Raw genomic sequence first — 16,425 nt, 5'->3', positions numbered from 1 at the left:
ATTTCTGGATACAGCACCTAGAAGCCTCCTTCTCCTTTCCCCAGTGCGTCCACCTGTCCCTCCCAGGCCACCACCCGCTTTGGCAGGAGAGGTGTTGTCTGCAAACACTTAGGTTCTGTTGTGAGCAGGGATTGGCCAAGGCGTGGATGTGTCTCTGCCGAGGCCTGTTGCCATGGTACCATGGTGGCCCTTGTCTCCCTACCCTCTCCCATCTCTGAGCAACGTGCCAGCCCCTCAGGGAGAGGTCACGCAGTGGGGAATGTGTCCAGCTGCCTCTTGCTCATGCACGGGCAGCTCGGGCTGGCATATAAAGGTCACTGCGTCCGTCCCTCGGCCTAGAGGCGAGATCGCACCCGGCAAGGGCTGAGCAGGGGCAGCAGCCACTGTCTCTCTTTACAGTCATTGAAGGACTCCTCTGCCCTCTGTAATTTGGGACTCATTTTGTTTTTCATAAGTTTAGTAAAAAAACAAAAACAGTAACGCCAGCCTGTCCATCTTCTCCGCTTTTCAAGAGGGCATCTTTATGGAGCCAGGGGACACTCTCTTCTGCCTACACCTCCTTCAAGCCTTGGGTGCTTCTCTAGTGGGAAGTTCTGCCTCGTGTCTGACCTCAGCCTGCCATGCTGCACTGGCCTTTCCCCCTCAGTTTGCCACCCCCCCCATCCCCTGAAGGGCCTTCCAAATAGTCACAAGGGGATTCCTCTCCACCTGCTCAAGACCTGAAGCAGTTGTAGGGGCCTCCCAAGGCAGGTGGGGTGCCAAGGCGAGGACTGTGCTCCGGAGGACCTGGCCTGAGCACCCCCCCTTCCTGGGCTGGCTGGTGTCCCACCCTCTCCCCTAGTTCAGATCCAAGGCTGTCAGACTCCTTCCTGAATCATGCTGGGCCTGCCAGGTCTGGGTCAAGAGATGGCATCAGGCACGGGCACGGGGGGCCTGCTGATGAGATGACTGGTGGTGAGCAAGAGCAGAGGGGAGTGACAGCTGTCAGGAGCAGTGAGGTGTGCACATCTGTGCGCATGTGTCCCTGGAGGACGTGCTGCTGGGTCGCGATGTCTGCACATCTGTGTGTGGCTCTGTGTGGGTCCCCTGAGCACATCTCTGTGCGACCGTGGGGTGCTCCGGGTTGTTCCTGTTCTCTTCTCTGCGGATGTGTGATGGCCACCCACCAGGGTCCTCCAGGGTGTGCCTGGTCGGTGGCAGGTGATACTGTACCCCGGCAGGCTTTCCTGGCCCCTGGGATCCCTGAGGCTTATGCCCTGTCCAGTTCTGCCCTCTCTCCAGGCTTCCTGTCCCTGTCTCTCTCTGCATTGAGGAAGCTGCTTCTCCCCCAGTGGCTGTGTGGGTGCCCCTGCCATTGGGGTGGGGCTGGGGGGAGGGACAATCCGTCCAACCTCCAGCCCTATTTTTTGAGCTCTGAGCTAAGGGTGACGGGTGGGTAAGCCCTGGGCTGAGGAGATGAGTCAGGGACGGCTGCAGGGGTGGGTGGAAGCTGGGCTGGATGTCAGCTGCTCCAGGGAATGTGCACCCCCACCCACTCAACCCCCTCTCAGAAGCTTGGGCACCGGTGCAGCAGTGGGGAGGCTCCCCACTCCTCCTCTCTTCCCTGTGGCTGGCAGAGTGGTCGCTGAGGCTCTGGGTAGCCCACTGGGGGCCTGGGCCTCAGCATAACTCTGGCACCACAATCACATAAATGGATAGAGCTCTTCTTGTGCCAGGCCCCGGACTGCACACGCCACACGTATTAGCTCATTGGCTCCTCAGAACAATCCTGTGAGGCGGGTTCTGAAAACATCCCCATCTTATGAGGAAGTGGAGGCTCAGAGAGGCTGGGTTACTTCTCTAAGGTCACACAGCGAGTAAGTGAACCCAGGTCTATTCTTGACACTTGCTGCTGTTCTCTCCACTCTTCACAAAGTTGGATCCATCTCATCCTTGCAGTTTCCCCTTCAGAGAGGCCGCCCCAGATCCTCCCCACCCATCCAGACCCCTTTGACTATATCACCCTACGGCAAATACCCGTGTAAGGTGAAACCCCTACTATCCTCCACCTCCCCACCCTTTATATCCCCCCGGGCAGGGATTTATCCGTCTTGTTCACCTAAAATAGTCACTGCCCCAGCAGGGAGCCTGGAACGCAGTGGGGATGCAGTAAAGATTTGATGGAAGAATGAATGAATGAATGAATGAATGAATACATGAAGATATGCCTGACTCCAAGCCCAAGCTCTAAATCCCTCCTCTACACTGTCCCTCACCCAGCAGGGACCCAGGCTTGGAGCCTGCTCACTTGGATTTGAATTCTGGCTCTCTCACTGTTCTCGTGGAAGCTGCGTAATAAACCACCCAGAAGCTTACGGCCTAAAACGATGGTGACATTTATGTAGCTCAGGCACCTGCAGTTTGGGCAGGGCTTGGTGGGGATACTTGTCTCTGCTTGGCCATCGTCATCTGGGGTGCCTCGAAGTCTGGGGGCTGGAAGCATCTGAAGGCTCCGTCACTCGCATGTCTGGCATTTGGCTGGAGGCCTCCGTTCCCTGCCCCACGGGCCTCTCCCGTGTTCTCTCTGGGCTTCCCCGCAGCATGGGGGCTGGTTAAGGAGCAAGGATCCCAAGAAAGAGCGAGGCCGAAGCTGTTTCACCTTTTCTTACCCAGCCTTAGAGATGATGCAGCACCACTTCCGTCACAGTCACAGATGCACACACATCCACGCCCCGCCTCGTAACGGAGGGTGTCAGGGTGAGAAGAGCATGTGGGATGGGGATATATTGTGCGATGGTGTGGCCACTTTTGGGCAATATAATCTGCCGCAGCCACTTACTAGGAGTGTGAGCTTAAACAAATTACTTAGTCTCTCTGTGCCCCAATTTTCCCACCTGTAAAATGGGGACACCGTCAATATGTACCTCATGGGTTAGTCCTTTAGTAGTGACTCCTCTTCCATCCATGGGTCACCCTTGCCACAGGTGAGGTGTTGATGGAGATTTTCACCAAACTACGGGATCCAGCCTCAATTCCTCACTCTCTTCTGTCATAGGAGGCACCTTATTGTGCAGAGCCCTTTTGAGGGTGGGGGCAGTGATGGGAGAGGAGTGGAGACCTTGAGTGGAAAAGGCCTTTCCCGTCTCGGTTTACTACATCATCCTGAGCCAGCTCTTCTAAGGGGCAGATGGAGCTGCCACGATTCTGGGGCTCCAGCAGGATTCCTTCGGGCCTGGGGGTGGGGCAGACCCTGCTAGGACCCCCATCTTTCTCCAGGGAAATCAGGATAAATGAATCATGAACAAGCTGTGTTTGAGCTGCAGGTCTTTTTAAAATTTTTAAATTTATTATTATTATTATTTTAAAATATATTTTTATTGATTTCAGAGAGGAAGGGAGAGGAAGAGACTGAAACATCAGTGATGAGAGAGAATCATTGATTGGCTGCCTCCTGCACGCCCCCCCACTGGGGATAGAGCCTGCAAACTGGGCATGTGCCCTGACTGGGAATCCAACCGTGACCTCCTGGTTCATAGGTCTACACTCAACTACTGAGCAACACCGGCCAGGCTGAGCTGCAGGCCTTTTTTAAAAAAGTGTCTGAGGGAGCCTTTCCTGTGTCTCCCCACTTGCCTCCCCCTGAGTCACTGCTCATCTGCCGGAGGTATGATTTCCCCAACCCAGGTTGCCGGTGTTGGGGGAGGAAACTCAAGGTTTGTTCATTCTAGCCCAGGTTGGGGCTGCTCCTTAACTGGGCATTGGCAGGGGCCCAATGAACCTTGGGGTTGCCCTGGCCCCGCCTGGTGCTATCTCACATCTAGCATTGCCCTCATTTGGGGCCTGCTCTGCAGTAAGCCTTCCCTATAGGATGGCAATGTGGTTAAAAGCCGTGGCCTGGATTGAGTTTGCAACCGAAGTACGTCCCTTGACTGGGAATCAAACCTGAGACTCTTCAGGGCACGTTCGGGAGGCAAACAATCGATGTGTCTTTCTTCTCTCTCTCTCTCTCTCTCTCTCTCTCCTCCACTCTCTCTAAGAAAATCAATGGACAATATATCCTTGGGTGAGGTTAAGAAAAAAGAAAAGCCAGGGTTCTGGGTTTTAATTCTGTTGCCACCACCTACCAGCCCTGTGACCTGAGTGGGTTTCTTAATGTGTCCGAGCTTCCTGTTGAGGACACCAGAAAGGACAAAGTTATGGATTAAATGAAATAAAAAGTATGGCATACCTGGTTTATGGGAGATTCTCAACAAATGATCACAGTTATTCTTTACAGATGAAACAACTGAAGCAGAGGGAGTTTAAGTGGTTTCCCCGCAACTACATTGCAGACCCGGAGCTACAACCCAGGTGTTCTGACCCCAAGTGGTTGTTACTTATCTCCTGCAACACAGAGAATTCCCCCACCCCTCAATCCCTTTTGCTAGAGGGCAATGCGCCTGCAACCACCAGCAAGAAGACACCCCCTTTCCCTCCTTGCACTACACAAACATGCCTGCAGGGGGCGCCGATGTCCACCTTCTGGCCCATCTTGGTGAGGAAGAGGCTCTGCAATGGCCGGGAAGGGTTGGAGTGACCCAGCCGGATGGAGGGAGAGCCAAGAGCTGGCTTCGTGATCTCTCTTAGTAAGAATCCCCTTCAGACAGCAACTAGTGCCCGAGCCTTCCTACAGATGACTCCAGTGATGGTGGCAGTACTGTAGTTGATTGCAGAATCATCTGGGGAGTTTGTGAAAGGAGCAGATTTCCTGGCCACACCCCAGAATGGTGGAGTCATAATTTTAGCAGTCACACTAGCTAACACGACTATAGATCTATACCTGGCCCTGCTCCGAAGGCTTAACATGTATTAACTCATTTAGCCCTGCAAGAGCCCTAATAGGTAGGTACTGTTAGCATCCCCATTTTAGAGGTGGGGAATCTGGTCTGAGGCACGGAGAGGTTAAGTAACTTGCCTAAGGTCACACTGCTGGCAAAGCAGCAGGGCTGGGGCTTCAGTCCACAGGCCAACGCTCAATCCACTGAGCCAAACCAGCTAGGGCTAGAACCACTATTTTATAACACGGGGCCCATCCCCTTTCTTGTCTCCTTTTGCTTCCTTTTATTTGTCATTTTAAATAGTGTGTGGCCTTTTTAGTTATAAAAGAAGACTTATTTATTTCAGAAAACTTATAAAATTCAGAAAAGCACAAAGAAGAAAAAAAAAATCATGATCCTTGATCTCACCCCTTGAACAATATGGCCCTGAGCATTTGAGGTAGCCTGTTTCATTTCATTCAGAAATTTTCTATAACTCTCTTCCTATGTCGTTACTTATACTTCCACACCTACTGGTACTTTGCACTGGCTGGTGGGAGATGCTGTCTGTCTGTAACCTGCCCCCTGCTGTTGGGTATGTGGGTTGTTCCCAGTGTTTCATAGTTACTGCAACACTGTGGTGGAGGCATTTGAAAGTACAACTTGGCACTTATTCCTTGGGTTTTCTTAAGATTGAAGCACAAACTTTGCTTAAAAGCAGAGTGGATGGAAGAACCATTTGGAGTCAGACAGTGAGGGAGAGACCCTGGTCCTCCCTTTCTGGGGCAAGGCAGACTCCCGACTTCCCTTTGGGGTAGAAGAGGTGGTCCCTGGTCCCACGTCCCAGGACTGGGGTTAGTTTGAGCTCCAAATGGTCAAATAGTTTAAGGTGTGTGTGTGTATGTGTGTGTGTGTTTATTATTGTTGTTGTTGTTGTGTGTGTGTTTTTAATTCTCACCTGAGGACATGTTTAGAGAGAGGAAGGGGGAGAGAGAGAAACATCAGTTGATTGCCTTCAGGGACTGAACTGAAACCTAGGTATGTGCCCTGACCTGGAATTGAACCTGCAACCTTTATGTGCACGGGATGACGCTCCAGCCAACTGAGCACACAGGCTGGGCTAGTTTAAGAAGGTTTTAAAGGCTTGTAGCTTCTCCTCCTCCTCTTCTACTCCCCCCCTCCTCCTTCTATAACAAACCATCCATATAATTAACACTTTTTAAAAATATATATATTTTCTTGATTGTTTACAGAGAGGAAGGGAGAGGGATAGAGAATTAGACACATTGATGAGAGAGAAACATCGATCAGCTGCCTCCTGCATGCTCCCTACTGGGGATGTGCCCACAACCAAGGTACATGCCTTTGACCGGAATCGAACCTGGGACCCTTTAGTCCGCAGGCTGACGCTCTATCCACTGAGCCAAACCGGTCAGGGTTAATTAACACTTTTTAATCTTTAAATTATGACATGATAACATGTTCATGGTAAAAAGAAAATCAAGCAGCACTGGACATAGAGTAAAAAGTCCCTCTGCCCCAGATTTCCAGTTCCAGTCCCGTTCTTCAGGGTAACCAACCTGGGACCATTGCTTATGTTTCCTTCTGGAAATTTCTAGGCAAATATGAGAATTTACATATTTATTTAAATTCATGGGATTCTATATGACCTGTTCAGTGTGTGTGTTTTTTTTTATTCTTCTGCATGAGTTTTTAGGATATCTTTATATAGTAACATATATGAATTCTACCTTCTTTTCAGTATCTACATAGTATTTAATTGTATGCTAGTCCCACAATATAGTTAAATGACAGTCACTTAGGTTATTTTTTTTTGTATTTTGCTATTACAGTGATATAATTAACACTTGTGTGCATAGATCTTGTCAACTCGTATGAACTTACCTGTGGAATAAATTTCTAAAAATGTTGGCACGAAGTGTATGCACATTTAAAATTTTGATATTGCCAAATACCTACACACATTGGTGGGGGTGCCTCCTGTTTTCTTATGTCCTCACACCATTATCGAGGTTGTTTTTCAGTTTTGTTTTTTGTTTTGTTAATCCTCACCCGAGGAAATTTTTTCCAGTGATTTTTTTTTTTTAGACAGAGTGGAAGGAGGGAAGGAGGGAGAAAGAAAGAGACTCAAACATCAATATGAGAGAGACGCATCGCACCCCGACTGGGGCTAGGGATTGAAACTGCAACCCAGCTACACCCAGGTACATGCCCTTGACCTGGAATTGAACCCACGACCCTTTGGTGCCCGAGCAGAGGTCTAAACCAGGGGTGGGCAAACTTTTTGACTCGAGGGCCACAATGGGTTCTTAAACTGGACCGGAGGGCCGGAACAAAAGCATGGATGGAGTGTTTGTGTGAACTAATATAAATTCAAAGTAAACATCATTACATAAAAGGGTACGGTCTTTTTTTTTTTTTTTTAGTTTTATTCATTTCAAACGGCTGGATCCGGCCCGCGGGCCGTAGTTTGCCCACGGCTGCTCTAAACACTGAGCCAAAACAGCCAGGGCTCAAGGTTGTTTGTTTGTTTGTTTTTTATAACCTTTACTATCTGATGGACAAAAGTGATACGTAATTATTATGTAAAATTAAAAAAGAATACAGTACATTTTGTAGCTTCTTTAGTCCACGGCCACGCATTGCTAGTAGTTGCCTTGGTGGGCTGGCATTACTGAGCAGATCAGAGTGAATTGTGCAACCCTGTGTTAGAGTCCTGCTCTTGCAGTTTTGTTTTGTTTTTGTCATCGCCTTTTTTTTCGGAACTTGCACAGTGGGAAATAATTCAGGCTAGCCCTTGAGATGTGAGCGTGGGAAGTGGCCAGTGCACTGTAAATCACAGTGCAGATGTTGGATGTCGTTTATCTCATGCCCAGGTGTGAATTCCACCCCCTGTGGGCTTGCTGGCTCTACATGCCACTGTGCCCTGTTTTTTTGGTGATCAGAGTGTCCTCTGCTCCCACCTGGCTTGTAAAGGAAGCAGAGGGAAGTCAGCTGGAGCCCCCAGAGTTCATGACCTGCGCAAGGTGACGCAGTGGCCGAGCTGTGAGGAGAGCGGAGCCCCACCTGGTCAGTTCTGGCGCCCACTCACGTTGCCCGGAGTCGGGGCGGATCTAGGCTGAGTGATGTGCCCGCCTCTCTAGGGGCATCTGTTTCCTGAGCTTCCGGTAACTGCTTCAGCCCCTCGCCTGGGAAGGGAATTTGTCTCATCTTTCAGCCCCATTGGTGGCTGTGAGGACAGAGCTGCCCACGCAGAGGAAGCCACACTGTCTCTCCCTTCCCTCCTGCCCCCAAAGGCCGGCAGACACAGTGGAGGGGTCGCTGGCCGGGGCCCGGGCTGCCTTGTCCCCTCTGATCCCAACCGGCTTTCTCGGTCTATGTTCAGAGAGCTGGGCGGGTGCCCTGGAGCTCTGCCCTGGGGCTGGGACTCTGGCTGGGACTTGCCCCTTCAGCTGGTACTAGGAGCACCCACAGGCCTCCACCAGGGAAGCCAGGGCCTTGTGCCTGGGAGATTCAAAGTCGGCTCTGAGGAGTGGCAAGGAGCGGCCTCGGGAGGGAAGGAGCCTGCCTGGCCAGGTGTTGGGAGACTTTCCCACTTGACCACTGTTCTCTTCCAGCTGCTGAGCTGAGCGTTGCCTTCTCAGGGCCTCAGATCTTCCATCTGTGAATGGGCACGGCACCCACTGTGCATCTCTGTAGGCGTCAGAGTCAACGGGGCAGCGTGCGTGGCTGGTCGGCCCCACTGCAGCAGATCACCGTGTGGAACCACGGTTGGGAACGTGGGCCCTGGAGTTAGACCCAGCCGTGCCACCATCACGCCGGCTCGATTTTGTCAAGGTCCTTAACCTCTCCGAGCCACGGTGTCCCCGCTGGTACAATGGGGGTAACGGTGGTGCCATCTCACAGGTGGTTGTGAGACTGAAATGAGCTGGGCTGTTAGGGGGGTGCTGGTCCACGGTAAACTCACACACGTCTCCGCCCTGACCTCCCGCGTGCTGACTCAGCCGAGGCCTGGGAGGAAGCTGGGCTGTGCTTAAGGGGAACAGGAGGGCTGGGCCTGGCTCACAGAGCTTCTCTTTTCTCTTGACTCACAATCTCTCCCTCACTGGCCGCCCCACTCAGAAGAGGGGTCAGAGCAGGGGTGGCAGGAAGCTGGGCAGGACCGAGGGAGGCGAGGGGATCATAATAGATAATAGTTATAACGGCTCCCGTAACGGCGTGGGAGCCCTGTGCTAAGTGTATATGTCCACTTGTAATCTTGTGGGGTTCGTGGCAGCCCCCCTATATTATATGGGAGGGAACGGAGGCCTAGAGAACTTACATAACCTGCTGGAGGGCACGCGGCTCCAAAACTTGGGGGACTGAGTGCTGAGGAGAGGAGAGTGGGGGAGGTGCTAGGATGGCTCTTGCCTCCCTCCAGAACGTATGGAAAACAAATTAAAATCCATCTGTGGCCTCCCTTCTCACTCTCCAGCCCCTAACTCTGGGGAGCTGGGAGGGCATGGGCGCTTCTGGCCTCTCTGAGGTCCCCAGATCTCAGCGGCCTCAAGGAAGTCCAAGATGCTGTGAAGTCTGTGCTCTCCCTCCCCTGGTTTAGCCACCCCGAGTAAGAGTGGGGGAGGACCGTATGCTGGGAGTGAGTCCTGCTGGGTCTGCTTAGGTCTCCTGCCCACCCCTGGGCCAGTCTCTGTGGCCAGGGCGGTGGATGTCCTGGTTGGCCAGGCCTGGCCAGGTGCTCCTCGGGGTGGGAGCAGAGCTGCTTTGCTCTTAGAGAGGCCAAATGGATGCAGGGCAGGCAGGACCCAAGGTGACCATGGTACCTGTTCAGTGTCCCCTGGGTGTGGGACCAGTGTTCTGATACAAGCCCAGAGGGTGAGCCACGGGATCCTTCCCCTCCTGGTCGTGGGGCGGAGGGTGTGGCCTGAGCTGAGGACCACCTGGCCCGGCTGAGAGGCCAGCTGTCCTGAAGGAAAGGACCCCACACTTGCCCCTCACAGCCCTGAGCTGGGTCAGGACCCCGAAGCTGCTCTCACGGCCCATCCAGGCTGCTGCCCGTGCCCCCTGGAGGACTCAAGAAAATAGAAATGTCTGTGCCATTTGTCCACAACCTGGGGGTGGCCCTCTGGCACCACAGCAAGGATCTGACTCCCCAAGTAGCAGCGGCCCCCAAACAGGAAGCTGCGGGGAGAGGGGGCCCGGGAGAGAGGCCATTGGTGGCAGCCGCAGCAGCTTTGTTTCCCTTTCCCTCTGCTTGGGGGCAGGGCAGGGGCCTGGCGCCCCTTCTGTGTCCCCCTGCCCTAGTCTGGTCCAGTGTAGGTGCCACGCCCTCCACGGGCTGTTTCAGTGAGCGCCTACTGTGTACCTGGCATGCTCAGCGCTGGTGCACGAGCAGGTGAGGGCCCGCCTTCAGTCCAGCTGGAAAGAGCACTGCACAGAGGTGCCCCCTCCCACCCTGTTGCATGAAGTGTGGCACTGCTGGCTTCTGCCTAGACACGTGAGGGGGCCTGGGAAGTGCAGATCTGTGCCTGCGTAGGGTACCTGTGAATGTATGTTGCAGGCGTGCGTGCAATCTGAGTGTGTGCCTGGGCTGAGTTCTCCTGCCCACTCCTGAGCCAGTTGATGCACATACGTGAGCATCACATATGATGCATGTATGTGTGTCTTCATCCATGTGTGAGCCTGTGTCTGATGGGGAGTTATCCTATATTAAAAGGATAATATGCAAATCGACCAAATGGCAGAACAACCGGTCACTATGACGCACACTGACCACCAGGAGGCAGACGCTCGATGCAGGAGCTGCCCCCTGGTGGTCAGTGCACTCCCACAGGGGTAGTGCTGCTCAGCCACAAAGCTGGGCTGAGGGACCACCTCCCGACACACACACACACACACACACACACACACACACACACACACCAAGTGCACGAATGTCGTGCACCGGGCCTCTAGTATGTATATAAGATGTGTCATATCTCATATACAGACACATGTGTCCAGGTGTCTGTTAATGAACTTGCATGTGAGTGTGCAGTATCTGTGTACATGTGCGTGCATCTAATGACATGCATGTGAGCATGCATGTGCCTATATGTACTGGTGGAGCATGTGCATGTATGTGCACATGCAGGTGTCCCATGCCACATGTGTGCAGGAATCATTACATGTGTGAAGCTGGCTTTCCTGGTGTGCGCTAAGCCATGGTGGAGCAGGAAGGCAAAGGTCCCATCTAGGACAGTGGGTGTGAGGGGCCCCAGTCTGCAGGGCTCCCCCAGTCTCCCAGCCAGGTCTTCCTCTCCTGGCCTGGCCCAGTGTGGGAGTCCACGGCCCTCCTTCGGGTTCTGGGAAGCCAGGGCTGTTTGGGGCTGAGCTGCCAGCTTGGGCTGTGGTGTAATCTGCTAGCCGAGCCCTTTCCGGAGCTGCGGGTTCCTCTGGGCGTGGGGAAGCTGCCCTCTTCAACCTCCCCTGCTTGTCTCTGTGCCTCCCAGAACTCAGGACACACCTCCTGGCCCTGGGGCCTCACCCACAGGAAGTACAGGTTGGGGGGCAGGCCATGGGGGAGGTGTCACGCTGGGCGCCCTGCCCTACACTGGTGGCCCGCTGACCCTGCTGCACCGAGACCGCCTCGCCGACAGCCCCAGGAACATCGCTTGGACCTGGGGCCCCGCGGCCACAACCATGTTTGGCAGGAAGCGCAGCGTGTCCTTTGGGGGCTTCGGATGGTGGGTGACAGGCTGGGGGTGGTGGAAGGGATGGGGGGACTAGCTGTGCAGTCTCGTTGAGCACTGTGGGTGCCTGTGGGCACAGGGACCTCAGGTTATGCCTGAACCCTGGGTCAGTGGGGGGCACTTTTAGATGCCAGCTGATGGAGATGGAGGATCCTGGCGGGGGCATCAGACACTATAAGCTTTTCCTCGCCGTCTGTTGGGTATAATCTTCTAGGGAAGTTGGAAGGTTGGAGCTGGAGCCAGTGTATGTGGTGACTGGTTGAGTGTGTGTGTGTGTGTGTGTGTGTGTGTGTGTGTGTGAGAGAGATGTGTTCCCATTTATGTGTAGGCACCTCTGTGATGCTTGTGCATGTGTGTGTGCGTGCCTGAGATTGTGCGTGAAGCGTGTGTCTGTGTGTGAGGTGTGTGCCCGGCTGGGAGGGTGTGTCTATGGGTGAGACCACGTGCATGCCCTTTGTTTCCGAGCCGGCGCCAGTCTGTACCTCTGGCGTTCTGTGCCTGTGTGTGTGCTTGTCTGTGCGTGTGTGTAACGCTCCCGTCTGTGTCCTCTTTGTGACTTGGTGGCAGAAGGAGCCTGTGGCCCTCTGACCTTGGGGCTGCCTCCTCTCTGCAGGGGGTGAGCTGTGAGAGGAGGGGGCAGGCCTGAATCTCCAGGTCCCTCCCCTCTGTCCCTCAGCCTGGACAGCCAATCCTAGCTCTGTCCCAGCCTGAGCAGCTGGGTCTGTGCTAAGCCTCTTGCTGGGCGCTCTGGGCCACCTCTTGCCTCTAAGTTACTGCCTGGGACAAGGAATAGGCTTTTTCCTCCGCAGGGGCCAGAACATGGGGAGATGGAGGTCAAAGGCTTGTCTGGTCAGCAGCTGCTGGCAGCGTCTCCTCAGCTGGGGAGCGGGGTCTAGTGGTTTTCATGATCGGTTTCCTTTTAGCTTCTGGGCCTGGGGCGTTGTCAAAGTCAGGTTCCCGCTCTTGTAGAGAGGGTGGCCGGGGGTGTCCTGGTGTAGAAGCTGGTGGGCTATGGGGGGCCCAAGACGTGAGGGAGACCGGGAAGGAGGCCTGGGGGGCTGGGAATGGAAGGGCTCTGTCCTTTGGCTGGTTCCTTGGTCCCATATGCATGCAGCTTTCCGTTTCCCCTTTCCCCTCCCCGAAAGCACTTCGCCTCCCGTCCTCTGGAGGAAGGCCTGTGGGTGCTCCGTGTTTGGCAGGTGAGGACAGAGGAGCTGCCAGGAGTGGCCCAGTGTGGCCTGGTGCCTGCTCATGGGCCTTCCCGACACTCACACCAAGGTCTCCTGTCCTGAGGCTGGGGTTTGTGTTCAAATCCCTAGTCTGCTTCCTGGTCAGGGACCGTGTGCGAGGCTGGGTGGGGATACATGTAGGGCCAGGCCCCGGCAGTGACACGGTGGAGCAGAGAGAGGGACTGTGCTTGGAACAGCGTAAGGGCTTAGGAGATGCTCACGGAATGACTAAGTGAGGCGTTTTGTCCACTTGGTTGGGGACTTGTTGAGCTTGAGAGAATGGCAGGGCTTCCTGGTAGGCTTGGAGGTTTGGGGTCGGTGTCAGCTGGGGATGGCTGTCAGCTGGGAGGGGATATCAGTTGGTTGGGGGCTAATTTACAGCTTCGTGGAGCCTGGTCCACTGCAGACAGTGAGCACAATCTCGGGGGTGGTTACTTTAAAAGCCCCTTTGAATGCCAGAGGTACACCAGGTGGTGGGAGTGAATGGGATGGGGAGACGGTCCTGGGAGAACCTGGGGACTTTGGCTTCTGGGAAGGGAAAAGTCCAGTGTCACAGCCACTGCCCCATCTTCTGTCTCAGCCCTGCCAAGGCCATAGGCCCCGCCCTCCCGGGGCCACGCCCCAGCGTGGGAACCCTGTATGGGTCAGGCTGCTGGGAGGTGTGGATGTGGGGAGGACGGGGTGCTGCGACCAGAGTGCGGGCGGGTGGTGAGGGGGTTGGGCTGAGAGGGTGCCACGCCAGCAGTGCAGGTTTAGTGCTGACTCCACCCTGACTCATTGAGGAACTCAGATGGGACACTTCCCTTCTCTGGGTCTCAGTTTCTCCATGTGTAAGTGGGGGCTTTCTGCCTTACCCACAGCACAGGGATGTTGGAAGAATTAAGAGACTCCTTGAGAAAATGTAAAATGTAAGGGCTTATTGTTCAGGGTTACAAAGAACAGGGTTACAATTCTCTACAGTAGAATTTGGGGATCTGACTCCTGGGTCCAACATACCTTCCAATGGTGGGTTGAATGGGAGAGGAGGAGGGTCGGCATCCCAGAGGGGGTTGGGGGTCAATGAGACCCTGGGGGATCAGTTATGGAAGCCCCAAGGATGGGGTCCAGGAGGCATGTGGAGAAGAAGCTGGAGGGACTTGGGCCAGGAGCCATGGGGTGTGGCTTGTTTTGCTATTGGGAACTGACATAAAAAGGTGCTGGGAAAACAAAGCTTTTGAGGTGTCCCAGGAGCCCTTCTAGAACACCCCAAAGTTATTCCCAGGTCAAGACTCTTACTTATAATTTAAATTTTAGGAAGTTTGTCAAAATATATCAAGAGGTTTAGACATTTGACTAAATAGGATCATAAGTCATGATGAAGCAATCCTTACTCATCCATTTAACCAAAGTGGCAATGAAAGATTTCAAGGAAAATACAGAAGTTGACATAATTGTTAGCAAAATTTAGTTCTTACTATTGAGGGGATTCAGTTTTTAAAAAAATAATCAAGGACCCGATTAAGACAACATAAAACATAAATTATTTTGACAAAATATCGAATCTTTGCTCTCTAGGCAGAAATTTTTTTCACAGTATCAGTAGCAGACCAATAGTCCTTTTAGCAGAGAGAGAAAACCAAACTCTAATTTTGCTTCAGCTTACTTTTGATACCTGCTTACCTTGGTTCACAGTAGTCTTTCCAGATAAGAAACGAAGGTTGCAAAGTAAGAAGCTCAGGATATATTGGGGACCTTGAGGAGAGAGGCATTGACCCCAAATCTATAGGTACTGCAGGCAAAGTCTGATGGCAAGAACGTGGCTTAGCTTCTTAGCCTCAAGAGGACTGTTAACATTCATTCTGAAGATTCCGGAAAAATTCCTGCAAAGCAGATTTAAAAGAGCCGATGTGGTTGACAGTATTCTTGCTGGACTTAGACAAATAATCAGGCCAAGTTTATTGAAACTAGACTTATTTTGCAAATAAATTAGTCTGAATTTGGCTGTTTTTGATAAAAATGAGCGTCATCTTAGAGAGAAGATGGTTCCAGGAGAAACTGTAATGTACTTTGTGGATATTTGGTTCTAGTGCTGTTCATTGTCTTTGCAGTTAAAATTTTTTTTTCTACCTGTAAACTGGCCTGGATCCTGAATGTTTCTAGTTTTCTTAAGTACTTGGCCGCAGCTCTCCAAACTAACATTTTCACCCTCCCATCCATTGGAAACACGGAACTAACACTGCCTGTTTCCCAAGGCCATGCGAGCTCAGGTGGGACAGTTTGATGTAGACGTCAGAGAAATCACCACAACAGCTCCACTCTGGACACTCTGTTCCAGCTGCAAAAGATCACCAGAGACATTCTCACTGAGACCAGGAGGCTCTATCAGACTATGACCGTCACTCCATCGGAAGAGGATTAGAGACAGACATCTAGAAGTCTTGACTGCCTGCTTTCAAACCTAGAAACCAAGATTATAAGTCTGCTCGATCATTAACCTTTGTTTTTCTTTTGTTTCCATAGAAATGCCTCTTATTATATACTAGAGGCCCGGTGCACAAAAATTCGTGCACTGGGGTGGGGGGGGGTCCCTTCAACCGGGTCTGTGCCCTCTGCCAGTTGGGGACCCTTGGGGGATGTCCACCTGCCAGCTTAGGCCTGCTCCCCCAGGGGGATCGGGCCTAAGCTGGCAGTCAGACATCCCTCTGGCAGCCTGGGAGCCCTCTAAGCCATTAGTCGGACATCCTTAGCATTGCTGTGCTGGCCAGCCATGAGCCGGCTTCTGGCTGAGTCACGCTCCTCCGTGGAAGCGCACTGACCACCAGGGGGCAGCTCCTGCATTGAGCGTCTGCCCCCTGGTAGTCAGTGCGTGTCATAGTGACCGGTTGTTCTGCCGTTAGAGTCAATTTGCATATTACCCTTTTATTATATAGGATTTGATTGCTTGCAAAAAAATTAAAAAAGGGTGCTGGGAGTTCACTCAGAGTGAAAGGATCCTTCCCCCAACTTGGTGCTGATTTGTGATTGCTGGGACCTCCCTTAAAAGCTTTTAGGAGCACCCCGTCTGAACTTTCCCCTCTGAACTTCCACCACATGGCCCTGAGACCACTCTCCTGCCCCCAATGGCCCCAGCAGTCAAGTATATGGGAAGAAGCTTGTGGCAGATCTGAGCTGGATGGACCGGGGTGGCTGAAAGAACTTTCCAGGGCTTTAAGCATCTTGTAGGTGTGGTGATTTTGGTGGCACTGATGGTGTTACTGATGCAGTGGTGACACTGATGGGGTGGTGAGATTGATGGTGATGATGGTGACACTGATGGTGATGGTGACCTTGATGGTGATGGTGGGGATACTGATGGTGGTGGTGACACTGGTGATGGTGGTGACACTGGTGGTGATGGTGACACTGGTGATGGTGGTGACACTGGTGATAATGGTGACACTGGTGGTGGTGGTGACACTGGTGGTGGTGGTGACACTGGTGATGGTGGTGACACTGATGGTGATTGTGACACTGGTGGTGGTGGTGACACTGGTGATGGTGGTGACACTGGTGATAATGGTGACACTGGTGGTGGTGGTGACATTGATGGTGATGGTGGTGACACTGGTGGTGGTGGTGACACTGGTGATGGTGGTGACACTGGTGATAATGGTGACACTGGTGGTGGTGGTGACATTGATGGTGATGGTGGTG

General features: G+C 52.9%; 1 long non-coding RNA gene across 1 annotated transcript in view; it reads left to right on the top strand.

Moving 5' to 3' along the window:
- The first annotated feature begins 11,380 nt into the window (after positions 1-11,380).
- Positions 11,381-16,425, top strand: part of LOC111827998 — a 79,921-nt gene continuing 74,876 nt past the window's right edge. The window contains exon 1 of the long non-coding RNA XR_002831751.1: positions 11,381-11,518. This is a non-coding gene — a long non-coding RNA (uncharacterized LOC111827998). The remainder of the gene's footprint in view (positions 11,519-16,425) is intronic.

The sequence above is a fragment of the Myotis lucifugus genome, unplaced genomic scaffold, assembly GCF_000147115.1.
Source record: "Myotis lucifugus unplaced genomic scaffold, Myoluc2.0 scaffold_262, whole genome shotgun sequence".
Classification (NCBI taxonomy): domain Eukaryota; kingdom Metazoa; phylum Chordata; class Mammalia; order Chiroptera; family Vespertilionidae; genus Myotis; species Myotis lucifugus.
This window is presented reverse-complemented; position numbering and strand designations above follow the sequence as displayed.